The sequence below is a fragment of the Miscanthus floridulus genome, chromosome 17 (genome assembly GCF_019320115.1).
Source record: "Miscanthus floridulus cultivar M001 chromosome 17, ASM1932011v1, whole genome shotgun sequence".
Lineage (NCBI taxonomy): Eukaryota > Viridiplantae > Streptophyta > Magnoliopsida > Poales > Poaceae > Miscanthus > Miscanthus floridulus.
In genome coordinates this window covers 89,325,269-89,337,718 of record NC_089596.1, presented here as the reverse complement: position 1 = coordinate 89,337,718, position 12,450 = coordinate 89,325,269, and the positions used below count along the sequence as shown (strand labels likewise).

At 52.6% G+C, this 12,450-nt stretch overlaps 1 pseudogene; it reads right to left on the bottom strand.

Moving 5' to 3' along the window:
- Positions 1-7,386: 7,386 nt before the first annotated feature.
- On the bottom strand, positions 7,387-9,068 carry LOC136518830 (DNA mismatch repair protein MSH5-like; annotated as a pseudogene).
- Between the last annotated feature and the right edge of the window lie 3,382 nt (positions 9,069-12,450).

The window sequence follows — 12,450 nt, the reverse complement described above, 5'->3', positions numbered from 1 at the left end:
ATAGCCGGGGAATTCCATGCGTTCAAAATTTAGCACCGAGTAAATTACTCCTATAGTCCTATTAGTCCATCACGCGCGCCCTCCGCGCGCCGGCAAGGTAGGAAAGGAAATAAACGAGTTTTTTTTTCCACCCGATTCACTGCATAGATTGAACGGGGAGCGGAGAAATCCAAGCATTTTGTGGAGCACACGCAGAGCCGTGGGAAGAGGCAGCGCGGGGGAAGCAGCGGCGGCGGCTACCGGCATGGGGCTGTCTTGCCGCTCCGTGGCCGAGGACGTCCACCGCCGTGGGGCCGCCGACCATGGGGGCCCACGCGCGGCGCTGCGCAGCAGACCGGGGGCGCCGTCGCCCCGCCAGCGCGGCGCGCGAGGAGAGGCGAACCTGCGGGACGAAGCCGCGTCGGGGTGGCAGGCACGGCGCCGCCCACCTGCGGGGGCAGCGGAGGCCAGCTCGCGGACGTGTGGCACCGTCCAGCGCGACGGTGGAGCCCATGCAGCCGGATCTAGTGGAGACGGGGAGGCCTCGTGCTGGATCCGCCTGCTCGGCGCAGATCCACCGCCTCCGTTGTCGGCGCGAGGTCGACGCCGTGGTCCAGCTTCAGATCCGCCGCCGGGAGGGGCCCCACGAGCGGCCGCTTCAGATCCACCGCCGAGGTTGCTGACATGACCTCCCCGTCGTTAGCCACGCCCAGCACGGAGGTCCCTCCGCCGCCAGAGCCGTCCGCCGCGTTAGGGCCTCAGCTGGCTGCCCACGTAGCCGTGGGGACGACCGGCGACGGAGGGGCCAAACCCTAGGCCGTGCGACCCGCTGGCTTGCGTCGCGAGGAGAAAGCGACATGGTGGTGGTGGTGTTGGAGGAGGAGGAGGAGGAGTGTGGCCGCCGCCGCGCGGAGGGCTGGCCATCGCCGCGGCATCGCGCTGCAGTTCCGGCAGGGCCTCGCGCGGTGAGCCAGCAACGTTGACCCGCCCGGCATGCGGCGACGCGAGGGGAGGAGGAGGAGGAGAGCCTTGGCGCGTCGGGAGAGAGGGAGAGGGAGAGGGAGAGGAAGGGCTGGAAGAGGGCGGCGCGTGCGCGTGCGCGCGGCGCATCACTGGAAGGGGGCGGCGAGCGTCGCGGAGAGGTCGAGGGAGACGGGGTTTGGTTTCTTTTTTTTTACGGTACGACGGGAGGCTTCGAGAGGCAGCGGACGCGGTGGGAGCAGGTATTCCAAGGCGGGCACTGTAGAAACCGGTGTGAGCAACCAGGGCCGTTGATCTAAGAATCCAACGGCTGAAGTAATTCGGGTGACGTGGATGGCCTGAACGTTGGCCAAAGCTTCCTGCTTTGATATATAGAAATTTGGGTCCCTATAGTAAAAAGGAAAAAGGAAAAAAAATGCCTAGGCAGAGCTCCTTTGGGGTAAAGGGATCTCCATTGTGGTAAAAATAAGTATGGAATTTTCTTGGGGATAACCGGATAAGGACTCGCTTGTGGTACATGAGTATGGAATTTTCTTTTGTTTGACAAAAAAGAAGTGCTGGACTTCGAGCGCGCACGATTCGGCCACACGCGCCGGCTTCAGCCTCCAGGCGCGTTCCTCCCGTCCTCCGCTACAAATACTGAGGCACCCCGCAGACGATGGGCGCCAACACACACGGCTCTCAACAATCTCTCGGCAGGCCGCGTTCGTACGTCGCAACACCGCGTCCGCGTCCCCCACAGGCAGCAACGACGCCATGCCGGTCGAGCATGTCGTCGTCGTCGACAAGCGCGGCGGCGGCGGCGGAGGCGGTGGTCATGGTGGCCAAGGAGGCGGCGGTGGTCATGGAGGAGGAGGAGGCGGCGGAGAAGGTGGAGGTTCCGTCGTCGGCTCAAGAGGCTGGGGCTTTGGAGGCGCTGGGTACCACGGTCACGGCCACAAGTCGGCCTCCAGTGGCCGCGATGGCGTCTGGAAGGTGGGCGTCGCCGCCTCGGTTCTGGGCGCCGCCGCCTGGCTGCTGTAGGAGAGCTTGAGGGCCGGCCGGGGCATTAACTAGTGGCATCGCACTTGTTGTGTTGCCAGTTCATCGTGGTTACGTTTAGCATGCATGCACGTACGTGTGAATTTTAGTTTAGTCATCCGGTGGTTGGTTGGTGAAGCCTATTACTACTAGCATTAGCGAATAGCGATTTGTATTTTTGTCTGCGTGCAATTGCTGATGATCAGTTGACTTAGTAATACGGGACTTTGACATTCACATGAGGCAGGCGTGGAAACAAGCATGGTCGTAAGATCTCGTGTTTGGATCGGCTTGGAATCGAATCGAAATTTGAAATACATAGAACTGGGCATGATCCAAACTAGCTATTAGCCCAATCTGTTGAGTTTTACTACTGTAATTAGAAGAGCTTGTTGCGTGGTTAACGCTGGGACGAAACAAGTCCAGCAAAGCAACGTGTTAGTTGGATCAATAATAATCACATAACTCTAACTATATATACCATCAGGAGAGGCCTTCCCAATTAAATATACTGGAATTGATAAATCTGCTCCACCTAATAAACTAGTACTTCATGAAACCAGCCAAATTTACAGCCGAGGCAATTTCTTTTTGAAACTCAGCCGAGGCAATTTCTGCGAGAGAGAAGCAGACGGCGTGACGTCCTACGAAAATATCAGTGTCGTGCAGCTAGCCAGCTAGTACAATAAGGGCGCGTTTGGTTCACTGCCCATCGGAGCCAGGCTCGTAGCAGAGAACCAGGCTCTCTATGGCCAGGCCGAACGCATGCAAGGTCTCTGCGTTTGGTTACTTGCGTCAGTCCAAACAGGCTGCAGACAAACGCTGTTTGGTTGTCCGGTGCTGAGCTGATGACTTTTTTTCCGCGTGTAGCCTCTCCACATGCACCTCGTGTATCAGGCTAGCCTAGCCGTCGGAAAACGCTCGATTTCCCCGTATCTGCAGAGCCAGACTGAAGGACGCTTTTTGCACCACGCGGGCCAGGCCCAAACATCGGCACAGGTAACAAAACATTCGGTTGTTGCATCCCACGAGCCTGGTTGAGCCGCATACCGGGAACCAAACATGCCCTAAAGCACCATCTTGCAGTGGCAGCCTAGCACACGAGGCGAGCCCCCCGAGCGCTCTGCATCATCCCGTCCTCTCCCTCTCGCCCTCCTCGCGCTCTCGCCACTTGCTCCAACTCCAGCCAGCGCGCGCGCAGGCACACCCACCGCACCGCACCGCACCGAGGAGGCGAAGGAGAGCGGGAGGCCATGACCATGAGACGCGGGACGAGGGCGCCATGCGCGCTGGCGCTGGCGCTGCTGCTCTGCGCGGCCGTGCACTTCCAGGGCGCTTCCTGCCTCGCCGGTGGAGGAGGCGGCGGTGCCAGGGGTGGAAGCGTCGGAAGCGGTGGTGGAGGCGGCGGCGGCGGCGGAGCGGAAGAAGGCGGTGGCTCCGGTCCTGGCGGCGTCGGCGCGAGGACCGCCAACGCTGCAGGAGCGTCGAACGTCAACGGGGGCCGCAGCGACGCGGCTGGAGCATGGAGGGTGGCGGGCGCCGCACTCGCCGCGGCGGCGGTCATCGTCTGATGAGGATCGGACCTGCGTGTTGATCGCACGCACGCAGTCACGGTGTGGATGGGAGGCGTAATAATAATCCAAGGTTAACCCTACTAGCCGGGTGAGTTGGCTTAATTAATCAGCAGCAGCAGTATAGCCGGGTGAGTACGTACTAGCAGATCGGTGGATGCATCATGCGTGTGTGAGTACTCTACGTAGCATGCAGTTCTGGAATCTATCTACGCACAAGTGTGTGAGTAGCTGTGGGATTGTGGATTACTAGAACCCAGTTTGTGAACTGTGATCACCCACACCATGAGGGCCATGAGCCCATGAGTCATCATGGTCACGCGAATAAAAGCCCCCGTGTAGGTGCGTGTGGGTGTGGCAACGACTTCACTGTCACTGACTCACTGCTGCAGCCTGCAGAGTCCAGAATCTCAAAGTCCAGTGTCCTGTTCGCTTGGCTGATAAACCATGGCTGAAAGTACTGTTGACTGATTTGTTGTGAAAGAAAAACACTGTTTGTTGGCTGAAAAAGTACGACTTATAAGCCAGACGAACATGTCGTTGGCTTTACGCTCCGTGGGTACAACTGTACTAGCATGCAACTATCGGTTCATATTCTGACATGTTCTCTTCGGAAGCATCCCAAATCATCACGGACAATTAGCTCATCAGCTGTGATCTCTACTAACTGGAAACAAGGGAAATGTGCTAGTATTCGTTTTCCTAGACGACGAGACGAGGACAAATTTTGCTGCACAATCCCCGCCCCCGTCCGGCCGTCCCCACCATAACTCTTTTGCGGTCCATTTGACTCTTGTCGTTCAATAATGAGCATCGAAATTGTTTGGCTCCGCGACGGCTGCAGCTGGTGTCATCAGCGTTGTCTCCGCCAAGCGGCAAATGCAGGGGAGCACACCGCGCGCGCCGGCCTTCGGAGAAGCGTAGCTCGAGCTTCACGCGGGCGCACCGGTCGTGGTCGACGTCGACTCCGGTCCAGAGTCCAGCAACACCAGCTTGCTACTAGCCTACTAATGTTGTTAGCTAGCTAACTAGCCAACTGTAACTAATTTAAGGGAATTGCTATTAAACAGGCGCCTGATTTCTTCCAAATGTTCAGGCGACGTGTGATGGCCAACGGTCACAGGCTTCCTTCTTCCTTTCGTCAGCTCAGCACTTCAGTAGTAGATCGTGTCATGAACACGTCGCCTGAGAATGAGGACTCAGGCAACTGAACTTTAGGAGATGTGCTAATTTAATTAGGCTAGTGTGTATATATCCATGTGTATCTAAATATATGCCCTAAACACCGCACAAAAGCGCAACAGAGTAGCAATGTACGTCAATGCATGAATGAAACTAATAAATTCAGAAGAACCAAGATGTCGTGCTAAGCTCTAGAATATCAGATATATTCCGCCAAACATATGTGCCCGCCCTTGAATCGACAGGTTTGTGGTTGCCATGCAGAGCGTCCACACGCCACACGGCTAGCGGTCTCGCTAGACCAGCCGGCCGGCAAGCGGCAAACCCAAACGCAGATGCGACTGCGACCCTACCTGATCCACCGAAAGCAGCAGCTCTGCATCAGCACGCCGGTGCGCAACAATTTCCAGGTTCCTACCTTGCTGAGTGCCGAGTGACCACCTCCTGCGCCCCGTCCCATCATCATCAGTCCAAACTACAAACTTCCGAAGCATACACGACGTGTCACGTATTCACGTGTAGCCGAGCATGTGAGCCGGGACGAGGTGGAGGATCGGAGTAATACACTTCTGCCCTCCATTGACGATAGTTCTTTCGCTTAGCGAATGTAAAACACTTATTAGTTAGAACAAACCTGAATGGATATGGTGGATCAGCGGGGGAAGTATGTGCGTCGGGAAAAATAAAAATAAGTGTTTGGCTCAGTTTTTTTAGTGAAAATCAGGTCAAAAAACCATCAATTGGAAGAGTGCACCACTCATCCCGACCAACTTTGGAACACTACCCGAACACCTAACGACTTTGCGCTACTACTTGCTCAACCTTAAGCCAACTTGGTAAAAAACGATCCAACTAGCAACTCAACTGCACTGACAACCATCTAACAACTAAAGTAACTAAGAACATCTCAGCCCTAGAACCAACTAGCAAAAGCAACTATCTCTACCAAACAACACCGAGCATAACAACCCATAAAAAAACACTAGCTGCCAATGAGTACTTCCATCGAGCCACTTACTGCTCTTGGGTATTTCCATATCCCACTTTGGTTAGCTTGCCTCTCTTCTTGTTTTTTTTTTGTTTCCCCACTTCAGTTAGCACCGTGAGAGCATCCATGTTCGCCTTGGTGAGTGGACGCTCCAAATGTGTGCAAAAAATTCAAATTGGTCAGGTTCCTCTTGTGTTGTTGGTGGTGATAAATGTCCTAGCTTTTGACAGGCAACTTGGATTGCTCCTTTTCCCTATGTGGTTTTGGATTTCTTTGCTAACCTAATGCTTTTACCTTGTGGGGTAAAGATAGAGGGTCTTTGGTGGTGGGGCTTGAGGTGGTTCAGATGTGTTTCCTATTTCATGATCATTGTGTTCTTCCTTAGGAATTGGTTCTGGTAGTCGTGGGATTAGAGGGGCTGGTACAGATTTAGAATTTGAAGCTATAAAATTTAGCCCGGTTTTCAGGGAAAAGTATATTGTTTCGTCTAGTGAACTCGAGTACGGTTATCCAAATTCCATGCATTCAAAATTGGGCACTTTTACAATTACACTTACACGAGTAAATTACTCCTATTTGGGTTCCATATAGAAAAAAAGGGGAAAAAATATTGCTTAGGCAAACTTCATTTGGGGTAAAGGGATCTCCATTGGGGTTAAATAAGTATGGAATTTTCTTGGGGGTAAGGACTTGCTTATGGTAAATGAGTACGGAATTTTCTTTTGTTTGTCAAAAAGAGTGCTGTGCCTGGACTTTGAACACGATTCGGCCACACGCGTCGCGGCGTCGGCTCCAGGCGTTCCTCGGCTACAAATACTGAGGCATCCCAGACGATGGGCGCCAACACAGCTCTCAACAATCTCTCTTCTGGCCGCGTTCGTACGTACGTCGCAACACAGCGTCCACGTGCGCACGGCATGGCTCTCCCGCAGCGCCGCGCCAGCGTGCTCCTCCGCGTTGCCCTCGCGCTCGCGGCGATCGTCTTCAGCTCCGCCGACGCGGCCCGAGTTCCCAAGGCCCTTGAGGTCCAGGAAGCCTCGGCGGCCGACGGGCGACAGGCACAGGCCCCCACAGGCATCGACGACGCCGTGCGGCCGGTCGAGCATGTCGTCGTCGTCGGCAAGCGCGGCGGAGGCGGCGGCGGCCATGGTGGCGGAGGAGGCGGTGGTCATGGTGGCGGGGGAGGCGGCGGTCATGGCGGAGGAGAAGGCGGCAGAGAAGAAGGTGGAAGTTCAAGAGACTTTGGAGGCGCTGGGTACCACGGCGGGTACGGGAGTGGCCGGGGACCCAAGTCGGCCTCCAGTGGCCGCGATGGCGTCTGGAAGGTGGGCGTCGCCGCCTCGGTTTTGGGCGCCGCCGCCTGGCTGCTGTAGGACAGCTGAGGTCGGAGGGCCAGCCGGGGCACTAACTAGAGGCATCGCACTTTGTAGTTACGTTTAGCATGCACGTACTAGTATATACATTATTTTAAAAACACAAGTACGATATTTTGCCAAGCATGTATCAATAGAGAAGATTTGTATTAAATTTTAGAAAAGAACTAGATCATTTGCACTAAAATGCAAAAATATGCAAGATGATATTTTCTTAGAGGAAATATAAAAGATAATAAATATATTTCTTAGAGGAAAGACCCACCGACACTCAGGGCACATCAGTGTCAAAAACAAACTGTCGAATAACAAGGCCCACCGGCCCATGTGGGCTACTTTTTGCAAGACCGTGAGATCGTCACACGACACACACAGAACACCCTGAGCTGTAGATCGTCACGAGTAGGTTCCATGGCCGACATCTCGCATCACCGTGTCATACGTAAACCCAAGCGGCAGCAATGTGCTCAGACTGCACAAATGATCTAACCTTTCCCTAATTCCATTCACTCTATAGTTGGACACTTCCGAGTATCAGGATGGGGAACATCCGAAGACCACTGAAACAAGCACGATAAGTAGACATGTAAAGCTGCTAACAGCGCAACAGATGAACGGCGGTACATGCAACAAATAGCATTCCAACTTTCACCCTTTTTGCTATAGGTTCCGGTACTCATTCTAACTTTCACCCTTTTTCCTGTAGGTTCCAGTACTGGCGACAAGTCTTGATTTCCAGAGCTACAATTCGGAGGGAAGTAGTTCCTGGAAGAAGCTGTTCAGGTCATCTTTCTGTGTATCGAAGGCCATCAGTTTAGTCACTGCATCCTGAAATTTAACAAAGATTATTACATTCAGTTAGCACATCTTTTCCCCCAGTTTATATGTAACATCAGAATAGATGTTCTTTATCGTTAAATGTCATTGTGCGCCAAGTTACGCACCTGGTACTGCTTGTCTGTTGCTGTTAATTTCTCACTGGTCACGCGCCTCATAGGTTTCTTGGAATGTATGTCCTCCAAAACACTGTCAGCTCTCTGGACAACTTCATTTGGAACACCTGCTAACAGGCAAACAGGAGGACCATATTTAGAATTGCAGTTTAGAGTAACATGATATCCTATTTCAACATGTCAACGTGACAGTGTAACTTGTAGGTAAATTTTACATGGCGCGTCAACATGTCGATCACTTCACTATGACCGCAACTTTTAATTGAAACAAAACAATGATGACAATACCAATCTGAACAAAATAGTACAGTAGTTTATGGTTTCAATGAAAAAGTAATCGTGTTATCACAACATGCCAGGTGATTACAAGTTCGTCCAGGTACGTACCAGCAAGCCGTGCACAAGGCAGAAAAAAAAATGTTACCTTGTAACTGATTCAAAGGGATCCATAGCAATTGTTGGAAATGCAGTACGTAAGCTTACCAAAGCTTAAGAGAGCTTGCCCAGGTACAAGCCTTCATCATGTGCATTACAAATTAAGGAATTAGTACACAAGGAAAACAAAACAGTAACAAGAATAAAGCATGGCTGGTTTCTTGTCTAGTTACCGATAAAGGAATATGATATCTTCATTGCTCGTCTGTCCATCAGGATTCAGAACACTCATGGTATAACATTTGATATGTTCACACTGCAAATGTCTCAGATTTCTTCTTGTTATGAACAGGACTACACAAGACTGACTGAAAAAGAACCGGTTGTTTTAGCCCATCCCAACGATCAGATTTTTGCCTATGCACTCACACTGTCTTATAGCTATATTTATACCGTCTTATTATTATATTTACAATAATTTCTTCAGTATAATTTATTGGACAGAGTGATGTAATTTGAAAATAACACAAATATAAACCAAAATTTTCAAAACAAAGTTTAAATTATTTATATGGATTCCAGACATCAGAGAAATATATGTCAAATTATTCACAAATATCAAATGTCAGAGACAGCTCCTGGCACTCGATCCGCCCGACGTCGACGAGGACGCCGGCGTTGACTACATGGCCCGCGCGCAGTGGCTCTGCACGGCTGTCCTCGGCGCCAAAGACGGCCTCGTCTGAGTCGTCTCCGTGGCCTCCCTCATGATCGGTGTTGGCGCCGTGAGCGCGATGCGCAAGGCCAAGCTGGTGTACCCAGTGACGGACGTAGGTTTTTACCTCTGGGTATGCGCAGCAAAAAAAAATTTCTTATACAATTCGGTAAACCATATATAATTTGGTAAAACCATATTGTTATTCGGTAAAATCATATTCTAAAACCATATAAATTGTTTAAATGAAATACAAAATACTTTAAAATATAGTCATATAAGAGACTTACAATATTACTTGTTGATCCGTCGTTTTCTCAATGACATGAATGTCTCAATTATATCATCTTCATCAACTTAAAAGAAAATATCCCGCTCAATAAATGTTTGTAGACAATCATTCAGAACAATATCACCTAGCTTATTCTTTGATTTTGTTTTCACTATAACCAATGCAGAAAATACTCTTTCAACGCTCGCAGTTGTCACTGGTAAAACCAATACCAATTTGAGAAAAAACCCTTACCGACTGGTGCCGATGAACTTGCTGGAGTTCTGGACCTCGCGCGTCGCCCTGACGAGCCGAGCAGATCGCCGTCGCCACCTCGCCGGATCGTCGTGGGCTCGCGGCTTCTCCTTTCCCGTCGCGGCGTCGCCCTGAAGGAGCCAGGCAGGAGCAGATCGTCGCGGACTCGCGGCCAGGAAATCCCGCGGATCGCCGTCAGCCGTCGCCGTCTCCAACTCTCCCGTAATCCCGTCTAGTCGTCTTCTCGGCTTCTCCAGTTCTCCTCGTCCTCGATCGAGAATTCGAGATGTGTCACAGCGCCGCCCAGCAGTTACTCCGTCCGCGGAGTCCGCGCCTGCTAGGTGCTAGCGAGATCGCGGAACCGAGAGTCCAGGACGGAAGCCAAAGCGCCGATCGTTTCCTTTTTTTATTTTTTTTACATTGAAAACTTCTACCTATCTCTATGACTGGCGGACCCCAGGGTATACGGTGGCCCACCCTGCATACCCTGTGGGTCCGTCCCTGGGTGTACCATACGTAGTCGACTACGGCCCCGTTCGCTTCACTTAAAAAAGAAGGTGAAACGCTGTTCCGGCTGATTTGTTGCGATAGAAAAATACTATTCTGATTGAAAAGACAAGCTGAAAAGTACGGATTATAAGAGAAGGGAACGTGGCCCCCACGCTACTCCTTGTGTTGCCAAACGAACCGAAGGATTCTGGATTCATGGTGTTGCCGTACCATACGTACTCGGTACTCGTATTCTACTGCGACGCAGTGGCGGCGGCAGACGCCAGACCGAAGCGATCGAGCGGCAGACGCATCCAGCGGCAGAGGCAGCGACCCGTGCGCCAATCGTACGGCCAAAAAAACGGCTGTGGTTGCAAAACAACCGGATGACTGTTAGCAATTCTGAATGGGATACTAACACAGGATTTTGACATTCACAAGAGCCTTGGATCGATGTAATCGAATCGAAATTTTTAATTTTAAATACATAGAAGTGCCAGGCATGATACAAACGAGTAGCCCATCTGTGGTCGTTTTAATTAGCAGAACTTCTTGTTGCGTGGTTAAACCTGGGACGACGAAGACACGAAGCAAGCTCAGCGTGTTCGTTTTGCATCAATATATATGTAATCACAAAATTGTACTATTGCCGTCAGGAGAGGGTTTTCCAATATACTGGAACTGATCAATCTGCTCCACCTAAACTAGGTAGGAGTCCACGTACGAAACCAACTCAAATTATAGCTTGGCAACTTCTGCGTTTTTCCCCAGTATACGCAGCAGCACGCAGGGGGGGAAAAGCACACGGCGCGGCCGAAAATATCAGCGTGACATGCACGCGGCACATGATCGTGCTTCGTGCAGCTAGCCAGCTACAGTGCTACGCAGACCATAGGTTGCATTTGCAGGCTTGCAGCAGTCCTGCCTATGCCTTTAAGCTGGGAGTAGTAGCGCGCCACGACGCCACGACTCTCGCCTTGTCCACCCGTAACCGGCAAAGCCAACAAGAATCAAAAGCTAGTGAACGCCTCCCACATCCTCTCACTGTCGCCCTCCTTGCTCTGTCCACTTGCTCCAACTCCAACCAGCGCACAGGCACAGGCACCGCCACCGCCACCGCACCGCTCCGAGGAGACGAAGGAAAGCGGCGAGGATCGGAGGAGCGAGCGGTCGTTGGGCGGGAGGGTCGGAGGGATACCATGAGACGCGGGGCAAGGGCGCTATGCGCGCTTGCGCTGCTCTGCCTCTGCGTGGCCGTGCACTTCCAGGGCGCTTCCTGCCGCGGCGGCGGCGGCGGCGGTGGGGCAAGAGGCGGTGCTAGGAGTGGAAGCAGCAGCTTCGGAAGGGGCGGTGGAGGCGGGAGCTCCGGAAGAAGGGGTGGAGGCGGCCGCTCCGCCGGCTCAGGGGCCGCCGCTGGCATCGGCGCGAGGACCGCCGCTGCTGCGGGAGCGTCTTCGAATGTCAACAGGCGCCGCAGCGCCGCGGCTGGCGCGAGCGGCCGTGGCGCGTGGGCGGTGGCGGTCGCCGGCACCGCCCTCGCCGCGGCAGCGATCATCGTCTGAATCCAAGGTTATTAGCAGAGTGAGTTAGCTTAAGCAGCAGCAGTATATAGCCTGATACTGGTAGTAGTGTACCCTGGTATTAGCAGATGCAGATCGGTCATCGGTGGATGCATGTGTCATGTGTGACCGCGAGTAGGTACCATACTACCATGCCGTCCATGCGGTTCTGGAATCTATCTGCGTACAAGTGGGTGATCGAGTAGCTGTGGACTGTGATCACCCACGGCATCTTTTTCAAAGAACTATCGGTTCATGATCTGGCCTGTTCTTTTCGCAAGCATCCCAAATCACCATGGACATTATTGTCATGTCTTCGAAGGCTGTATGCAACTTGGATCGTGGCGCTAGCTCATCAGCTGTGATCTACTACTAATTGACGAGCTTATGACAGATTCTGGTGGGTTTCCCTACACGACGAGACGAGAATTTGCTGCACAATCCGCCAGTTAGAATTAATTAATTCTTTTGGGGTCCATTTGATTCTCTTGCCATTCAATAATGAATTAATGAGCGTCGAGATTTTCCACCCGTCACTCCGTCAGAGTCCGTGTCAGTCTGTCAGCGTTGCCTGATTGCCTCCGGCAAGCGGCAAACGCAGGGGAGGGGAAGGGGAGCCGAGAACCTCGCGGCCCTCGGAGAAGCAGAAGCGCAGCTCGAGCTCACACAGTCACACGGGCTCGCGCTGGCGCACTGGTCCACTCTAGCGACGCCAGCTTGCTACCGTTCGTCCAATACT